General features: G+C 41.8%; 1 non-coding gene across 1 annotated transcript; it reads left to right on the forward strand.

The window, feature by feature from the left end:
- The first annotated feature begins 9,393 nt into the window (after window positions 1-9,393).
- Trnav-uac (transfer RNA valine (anticodon UAC)) lies at window positions 9,394-9,470 on the forward strand. Its single transcript has one exon. It is a non-coding gene; the product is annotated as a tRNA-Val (tRNA).
- The last annotated feature ends 391 nt before the right edge of the window (window positions 9,471-9,861 follow it).

Consider the following 9,861-nt stretch of genomic DNA (forward strand, 5'->3'; position numbering starts at 1 on the left):
AACTACCATCCAATTTCTTTATTAAGCGCTAATAAAGCTGAATAATAAAGCTGAATGAGAGGTATAGAAAGAAAGTAGTACAAGTCTACGCCCCAACCTCCAGTCACGATAATAAAGAAATAGAACAGTTTTATGAAGATGCTGAATTAGCATTGAGAAAGGTGCAAACTCAGTATAGTGTAGTCATGGGCGACTTCAATGCAAAAGTTGGCAAAAAGCAGGCTGGTGAGCAAGCAATTGGCCACTACGGCATCGATTCTAGAAACACTAGAGGAGAGATGTTGGTAGAATTCGGGGAAAGGAATAGGCTCCGCATAATGAATGCCTTCTCCAGTAAGCGAAGCAACAGGAAGTGGACCTGGAAAAGCCCTAATGGAGAAACAAGGAATGAAATAGATTTCATACTCTCTGCCGATCCCAGCATAGTGCAGGATGCTGTAGGTAGTGTGATGAAGTTAGGAAATTTGCAGGCGCAAGTTGGAATCAGCTAGCGCAAGACAGGGGTAATTGCAGATCACAGGGAGAGGTCTTCGTCCTGCAGTGGACATAAATATAGGCTGATGAGGATAACACAACAACCAATTGAATGGGAGGAACTTTTACCTCAAGACATGAAAGCATTATTCCAGTATATGCGCGAAGACAAGTCCCATGCTTGACTAATGATTGCCGATTGGTCTGCACCTTCTTGGATTAAGGCCGTTACGACAATAAGGTTGAACGTGGGAGACAACTTGAACTGTGTGCTTCTAAACCACTGCCAGTTTCAAGGCTCACTTGGACTAGCAGAACACCTTATCTGGATCAATCAAGTAATCTATTGCCGCCCTCTGCGCTTTAAAGTATGCGACCGCTATTCACGGGAAGCCAATCGTGTTTTCGGTATACGAACCCCACATTGTTTGCCTTTGTTGGTTTGCACCCGGCGGCCATCATGCTTCCTGGCTGAAAAGGCTTATCCGCGGGCAAATACGAGCAACTTTTTCGAATTATTCGGTAACAGTTGTTAGGCAGCGCTGGCCCTGTGCTCTACCCTTTTTGTGTTGCCGTCGTTTTCCGCACTGACCGAAAAAATGCAGTAATTTCTAATTCGCCCCTCTTTACACCTTGCCGAAACTCTTTCGTTACCGCAAGAAATGTGATCATTTTTGATGCTTTTACGTTTTAAAGTTTTATTTCGAGACACAGTAGTCGCAATACATACTGCGACACGTAAAATTAAAATCTGATGAGTGGTGTTTTCAATGGATCTATAGCAGTAATAATTGCTGAGACAATTTTTCTGAATTCTTATGTGGAACATTAAGAACCACCTCAGCAATTTGGATGCAAGCAATAATTTGCTGTTTTTAGCATAATACTAAGAGTAACAAAAAATCTGAAATAAACAAAATATGCACTTGGTTCCTTGTTCCCAACTTTTATGTCAGATCACAAAAAAGAATATTTTGCAGAATTTTTGGCTTCAATACAAGCCATAGTGATGCCCATGCTATGCAGTGAAGCAGCAGTTTCGCGAATCTGAAAACGGATGTGTTTCCTTTGTACAGGGCGCATATGTTTTTATTAATTGCAGTGGGCACCTTGTGTGGTTTTTACTGCATTCTTAAGGTTCGCGAAGCAATGGTTGTCAGGTCAGGGAGCACACTGAAGCATTCTTACACTTGATTATTGCATTCGATCAGCTTTTCTGGACTGAGCAAGCTGGTCTAGTGCGTGTTCAACTGGGGCTGGAGCCGCTTCATGCTTTGTTCAGTTCCTCTACAATGCTGTACAATAATGTGGAGTGTTATACAATATTCTACAGTAATGAATAAGGAAGCATGCACAGGTGGTGGTAGAAATGTAAAAGATTTGACAGCTAGTCAAGCTTCGGTCGAAGGTCGGTCTGAACGTGACTGCGTGTCTTTGTGTGAGTGAAACGCCCCACGACGGCAAGGATTTCTCGCAACAATTTGTATATACGCTGTCGATACACTGATGCAGAAAAGTAATCCACGATGGTGCAAATAAAGTCGCACTTGATATTAGTCGAAGACAATAATCAAAATAACGCGCAGTCATGAGCATCTAGCGCTGTTTGAGACAACGTTAAAACAGCCTTTACGTCGAATCGGAAAACTGACAACCCAAAACAAGCTTCAGTGTGGTCACTGCTGCTCTCATTTAAAAAATGTGTTGCCGAGTCGAGAAAAGCGCAAACTTTGCAGCTTTGTATTGTAGAAGTGCTACGAGCAGTGGAGGCTAGTTTCGACGATACATCCTGTGGAAGTCTTATTTTTCCAGACTCCCCATAATTGTCTAATCGGACAAATACTTAAGGTTCAGTCGTCATTTCAGATAATCCAAGGTGTTGCTAGTAGAAGAATTCCAACGGAAATGTTGAACAGCGCGTAGAAAAACGTTCCACCTAATTGATCGATTTATATAGGAGGGATAACAAAAGAGTTAAGGACTTGGATTGCGCTGCCAATGCTCTATTAGTCTCGCTATGTTCCACGTCTGGACCCCAAGCATTTACGATAGCGGAAGACGCCGTCACCACATTTATAGAGCAAGATCCTGCGGCGAAAACCGCTTCCGGACTAGCAAAAAACTGGTGGGATAATCTTTGTAATCTCGCCAAACAACGCTTACACGAACTAGCAATAAGTGCCGTTTATTGCGGTAACAATTGGACCTATCCCGAGTAGCATTTTGTTTTCTTCCAGCGCGATAAAACAACAGCCCGCATGTCCAGGCTTATTCGGATCACTCCTCTTCCTCCCCCACCCAAAAAAGCTTTGTGGGTACGCGTTTCTCCAATTGAAAGTGCTGGAGGGGGTACAAATAGGTGTTTACTTTGTTTTGTGCCTGTAAAAGCATCGGAAATAAAGAAGTTCTCATTTGATATCTCACTCGCTTAAGCGTGACAAAAGACAATCCATCTATAAAATCTGACAACAGCTGCAAGATTTATTGTACTTTTCTTGTACAACTCCACTCCCTACTTAATACTAACGGTCACTGCTAAAATAATAGACCTCTTGCATAAGTGTACTGAAACTCAAGATTACGAATACGAGCGAACCAATTAAATCTCAGTCCAATCCGTTTTGTTTGGTTTCTATACTTCTCAACATTGATTTTAAATCTTTCAAGGATAGAAATCACATTCTCGTTCAAAACGCGCTCACTGGGTAAGATGCGATTTTTTTTTGCCTCTCTTCTTTTGTTATTACAATTCTTTTTGTTCTTTTCCTCGGTAATTCTGCATTCTGGTTAATTTTGTCTATACCTGTATACTCCGTATTGGTTAAGCTTTCAACAGCCGGAGGAACATGAGCACCTGATTCTTTGAAGAAATAAAGTTATACCGTCTTTCATTCGAAAAATTTGTACCGATATTTTTTTTATTTTTTTATCTACAATAATTTGTGATTTTATTGTCTGTCGCTTCTTTTTATAAAAGTATTTTTTAGGTCGCTTAATCGGACTCTTTGTTGCGTCAACAAGAATACCCTAATTTTTCGGGGTCACTTTTGACTAACGTGTTAAGAAGAGGTAACGAAAATGTACCAGATTTGATTAAAGTCTCTTCAGCCTGGCGAATATTGCGATAACAGCTACTTTCACTAATGCCGTAGCTCCGCGATAGATGGAAGTAAGTTCTTTAATAACTTAAATACCCTAACGTAATGACTATCCTGTTTTCTATTGATAGTTTATACGGTTTCCCTCCTTGCGATTTTAAACGTAACTCTGTTTCTTCCAAAAGGGCTCCCTCACAGAAAATGTACAAATGCTCGAAATCTTTTGTTTGATTCTTTAATTATTTGCTCAAATATCACTTCGGTCTTGCCAAAAAAGGCAAATCTTAAATGAGCTTTGAAGTTATGCCAGATTTCTATAGAAATAACTATGACCCGCTATTTATGAGCCTGTTTATTCGGGCTATTCACTTCATCGCTTTATGTGGATGCCCTTCCACAGGACCCGACAGTAAGCAACCGTCAAAACATTGATTATAAACAATGGGCAGTGCTAGTCTACCACAGCTTGATGACCAATAAGAATATTGGTGCTGTATTGACACAGTCAAATATTCATTTAAAACATAGAACTGAATTCTATTGATTTACCTTACAAACTATACCCCAGAAAATCCTATGTGCTGCTTCTTTTCAGCCACGGGTTAGTACCGTGGGAATGGCGCGAAATATCACCAAAGTACAGGATTCCAATGGGCTGATTATATCAGTTCAACCTTTGCCTAGCTTTACGCTGGAAATACTTTCCTTGGAACAACATCATTACAACAACGTTCTCATTGGGAGATGGTCTTTCTCAAGCTACTGGGACAGTTTTGCGCGAACAACATGACTCGAGTAATAATAATGCAAATCACTTGTTATTTTTTGTGTCTTGGAGGCTAGTTTTGCCGCACCTAAAGATTCTGACTTGAAATCTGTCGTAAAACTCAATCCCCGTTGTGGTGCCTGGGGTTTATTTGGGGCAGATATGTCAAGCTCTAGTGCCGTGGGAGTAGGAATACGTTACTTATTTCTTAATATTTGTTTCTTCAACTTTGTTCCTGTCGCTTTATTTATTATGTAACTTTTGGTATGCAAAGTAGGAAAGTTTGCAGCTCCATTTATATTTTTCATCCGTTTTGAGTGAACCCGTTTACAACACTAAATAAATGTATTATACTATAAAAAAGCTTTTATAACTATAACAACTATTTCTTTTTTCGAAAATTTAAAAGAAAGGAAATTTAAATTTTAGGAGGGGGAGGATGAATCTGGGCTTGCAAATATTTGTACTGTTTGATTCGAATATTTTTCACAGCGATGATTTCAACCAATTTATATTTAATTGTAGTACGCTACAGCCTCTTGGAATAATTTCAACCTGTTCAGTAATAAGACCACTTCATGTTTTAGGACCCCGTTAAGGCATATTGCACCTTTATTGGCGGTTTAAATCTCGCAAATCTCTCCATCTACCAAATAACTTCTGTCAAATTGCAAAATAAGGGCACGACGCAGGAAAGCAGTATTCGTTGTAAAATACCTGACAATTTCTTCTAAGATATCTGCCAAGATTATAAGCCCGTACATTTCACCATTTTTGTTAACTACTAAGCCTATACGGTGCTTTTCTCGACGAAAATTAAATAACTGCGTACCTGATATGTCGTTCCCTCTGGAATAAAACTGACTTCAGCTGCTTCAAGTAGCACCTCTTAACGGCTCTTCACTTAAGCTTTTTAAATACGTTCTGAAAATGTAAAACACCCAAAATATAATCAATAGATTCTCGATAAACAGGTAAACGCGTATATTGTCTCTAAATAATTGTTTGAAAACACCATATAGTGCTTCATTGATATCAATATCTATAATTTCCTGCGTAGGAATCGTATACAATTCTACAGTGGATCTCGATAACTCTAATACTTTTACTAACATTCTCTGATAATTATTGGGTATATGTCCTGTGAGTATGTGGGCTGATGGAATTAGGAAATTTCCAGGCAGAAATTGGAGTAAGCTAGCGCAAGGCAGGGGTAATTTGAGATCGCAGGGAGAGGCCTTCGTCCTGCAGTGAACATAAATATAGGCTGATGATGACGATGATAATGACATGGCCTCTACTTTCACGTAACAAACGACTTAATTCTTCACGAGATTATGGTTTAGAAAAAGCTAGAGAACGCATTAATGAGTTGTTAGCTGTGACATCTGCACGTTAAGAAACTAAAATATCCTATTTTATGTTTAGTAGGCCTGCCCAGAGTCGGAGGAACGTCTTTAGGGCAATTCATTGCCAAGACAATAATACATGGATAAGGTCGTATGTCTTTGGGTGGTGTATGGCATGAAGCAAGAAATGGTGGCCATCGCCGGGCGTATGTTGGACCCATGCCCGGCCGTATTTTGCAATCATTGGCAAAAGTGGGCGTGAAAGGTCCGCTCTTTATGTTAGATGAGATCGACAGAATGGCCATATATTTTCGGAGCGATCCTGCGACCGCTTTACTCAACGTGTTAGAGCCTGAACAAAATCATGGTTTTTTAATAATCATTATTTAGAGGTTAGTTAGGATTCATCGGAGGTTTTACTTATAGTAAGGATGAATGGATTAAACATTCACGCTCCGCTATTGAATCGTCTGGAAGTCATTAGTATTCCAGCTTTTACCGAAAATGAATAAAAAACACAAAAAGACATCGTGGACAGTATTTATTGCCCCTACAACTTAAACAGAATGTGCTAAAAATAACCACAAAAAGCAAAGAATTGGTTCTAGCAAAAACAGGGATACCAGACATTGTCCGTTGTTATATGCGTTCATGGCCTTCAATGGAAGATGACAAACTTTTTACGTATAGTTGCGGCTGACATAGCACGTAAGCTAAGTTTAAAATCAGCCAGAGTCACTCAGCAAAATTTAGAAACATATTTGGGTGTTAGGCATTTTCGTCACGGATTACCCGAACAGCATGACCAAATAGCCCAATTTATTGGCTTAGCATGAACAGGAGTGGGGGGAAGGGGGGGGGGGAGATTTGCTCATGATTGAAGCAGCTATTGTATCTGGAAAAGGAAAGGCCAGTTATACAGGGCACTTAGGTGAAGTGATACAGGTCTCCATTCAAGCTGCCCTAACAGTAGTCGCGCTGAAGTGTTTGGCATCCGTAATAATTTTAATGAAAAAACAGATATTCAATTCACGTTCGTGAAGGGCATACACATAACTATTCTCCCAGTGTGGGGATTGGTATGTGTACCGCCTTATTTTCGACAATAATAAAAATACATGCGCACCCACCGTGGTTGCTCAGCGGCTATGGTGCAGGGCCGCTGAGCACGAGGTCGCGGGATCGCATCCCGGCCACGGCGGCCGCATTTCGATAGGGGCGAAAGGCGAAAACACCCGTGTACTTAGATTTAGGTGCGCGTTAAAGAACCCCAGGTGGTCCAAATTTCCGGAGTCCCCATCTACGGGACTCCGAAAAAAAAACATAATTTGATTTTACAAAAAATAAATGCGCGCTGATGTGGCAAATACAGGAGAGATCACCTGATAGGGGGAAGAATTGCCTATTGGTGGTTTAAAAGACAAACCATTAGCCGCCCGTTAGGGAGGCATTCGAAAAGCTATTATTCCAGAAGAAAATAACGCGACCTTAAGGAGATTCCTAAATATATTCTGCAAGGGTCGATCATCCAGCCTGTGCGATGTATAGAGCAAGTGCTGGAAATTGCCTCAAAACAGCCTACAAAACCACTTTTTCGCTGTTAATCTCCATTGAATTGAGAGCCACAAAATCATTGGTGCCCGTTAAATTAGTGGGTAAAGAATTGGAGAACGCTTAAGCTTCGCCTATAAGAGTAGAACGCGACAGCATTCAAGTATCCCTGACCGCTTCTCACGCTTCCCTGGAACTGCAGCTTATGTAATCCTTATGTTCACCTGGAAACGCTGGCGGCGAACGCTATGCACGAAGGGGAGTTTTCTGGTAGAAACGCGGCCTCTGGCGTGGGCCGATCCCGGGGGTACTGCACAGCCGAGCCAAAAAAAATTAATTATGGGATTTTACATGCCAAAACGATCTGATTATGAGGCACGGGCAAAAAAAATACATCGTTTTCAGGTTTCTTTTATTCTTTCACGCTTTCAATATTTCAGTTTGCGAAGATTTAACATAAAAGGCATGCGCTGTTGGTGTTTCGTTTCATGACATTTGTTTTTCAGCTGTCATTCTCGAAATTCCGAGGAATAACATAGTCGAGAATTTGAGACAAGCTACGAGCAAATTGGGTAATAAAATGGGTGGCAATAAAACCCGCATATACCGCATGTCATATAGCAACGCGTCGCATATACATATGTCTAAGTATATACGGAAAATTTCGCTCACGGATAACTCCGCCGCGCTAACACCGACACCGGATTTTCCGCGACATGGGGTCCTTAACGCTATCGCATTAAAAGGCCAGCAGTAAGATAATTCTGCAACAAATGTGCTTTAATATGCTCACAGCAATTGAAATTTTGGCAAGGCGCTGTGAAAAAATCAAAGCCGCTTTCATAAAGAAAGATGGGTGAACGCGAAGCTTTCGCCCATGCAAACTGAGTCAAAGCCCAAAGCCGCGCAATGAAATGCTGAGCGACCCGATCCGATGCGTATGTGATTTGACTGCTTGTTTAGGATTGTTTTTTGAACGTTGAAGTGGAATGAAGACACATTTCGTTCAGTTGCATAGCATTTATTTTAGATCATGTAGCCGTTGATTACACGCACACACGTGCACTTTCACGGACTGCATGCCGTTGTCGATACACGCGATCGGCCTGACGGGCACGATCGCGCTCGCTCTTACGTTTGCGTACGGCAGCCTCTTCTGCCGCGCGCTGCACCCGCGGCCTAACCATGGCGACGGCCGGAATACATTGCGTGACACGCGTAATGCAATGCAAATATATACAGTTCGTCTGGGTAGCGTGGCATTGCAGTTCCCATTGTTCTTATCGGTACAACTGCGAATATAAACTCCAGTGTTCCACGATTGTGTGCGAAGATGCGGAGATTGTTCTATTGCGTGCGCAGATACGCAGATAGTTCCATTTTGTAAGTTGGCTTTCCCGCACGGCATTTTCGGCGTTCACGGACGAATCAGTGAGACATAAAAAATAATAAAGTTTTTCGTGCCAAAACCATGATCTGATTATGAGGCGCGCCGTAATGGGGAGCTCCGCAAATTAGGACCACCTGGGGTTCTTTAACGTGCACTTAAATCTAAGCAGTGAGACATAGAAAGCTTCGCTTTAAAATCATTACAGTGCAGCACCTATCATGACGATGACGAGTGGGTGTTGTTGCTTCAAGTGCGAACATTCAAGTTGTGATTTCCTTGACAGACGACTCACGAAATTGACACAGAAGCTCCACTTAATAATCTGGAAAGATGCCGAAAGTCATATCAATGTATGAAATCAATTTTTACCGAAGTGAGGACATAAGCATAAATCAGATCTGACAGATGTAATCGGACAATAAGAGGGTGTTTCAAAAGTTATTAACGGGAAATGCTTAGATAAGCTTGAAGGAATTGATTACGCGTGCATTGAAGAAAGGAGGAGATGTCGCTTTAATACGTTTTAGTACGTATAAGGTTAATGACCGTAATATGCGTACAGGAGGTGATCCTCAAACGGGGGAAACATTACAGATTTCTTACTCTAAAGTAGTTGTTTTAAAGTTGTAAAATCACTTAAGGACACTGCACAAGTTATCTAATCAAAATAGTAGTAATATAGTCTAAATCGTTTTGAAATGGTTATCTAATAAAAATAGTAGTAATATAGTCTGAATCGATTTAAAATGACGTCTGCTTTTGCGTTAGTGCTTAGCTCACTTGGTAGAGCATCGCCCTTACAAGGCGAGGGTCGTAGGTTCGAGTCCTACAGCACCGACCATCTATTATATCCGAGTGGCAGTTCAGTTGGTTATAAGACCGGCCTAACAAGCCGGGGGTAACGGGTTCGAAGCCCGTCCACTCCGCCAAATTTCTTTTATTGCGGTAGAAATTATACGGACACTTCAGGCGCATTTCTGCCGTCAGCGTCGGCGTGATTTTCCGCATATGTTTCGTGTAAAGTCCAAGGGCGATAACACCGTCGCCGTGCTCCATATGCTGTATGTGCGAGTGAAAACGTCCGGGGGTGCGCCGATGATGTCGGCTCAATCTCGTGGTGGCAGGGGAGGAAAGTGGGGAGGTAGCGCGCGGTCTTCCGTTGGATACAAGGCACCGCGCCCCCTCCCCCCCCCCCCCCGCCGGGGGGCGAGGGTAGGTTTCTATTTCGGCGAC

The sequence above is a fragment of the Dermacentor silvarum genome, chromosome 1 (assembly GCF_013339745.2).
Source record: "Dermacentor silvarum isolate Dsil-2018 chromosome 1, BIME_Dsil_1.4, whole genome shotgun sequence".
Lineage (NCBI taxonomy): Eukaryota > Metazoa > Arthropoda > Arachnida > Ixodida > Ixodidae > Dermacentor > Dermacentor silvarum.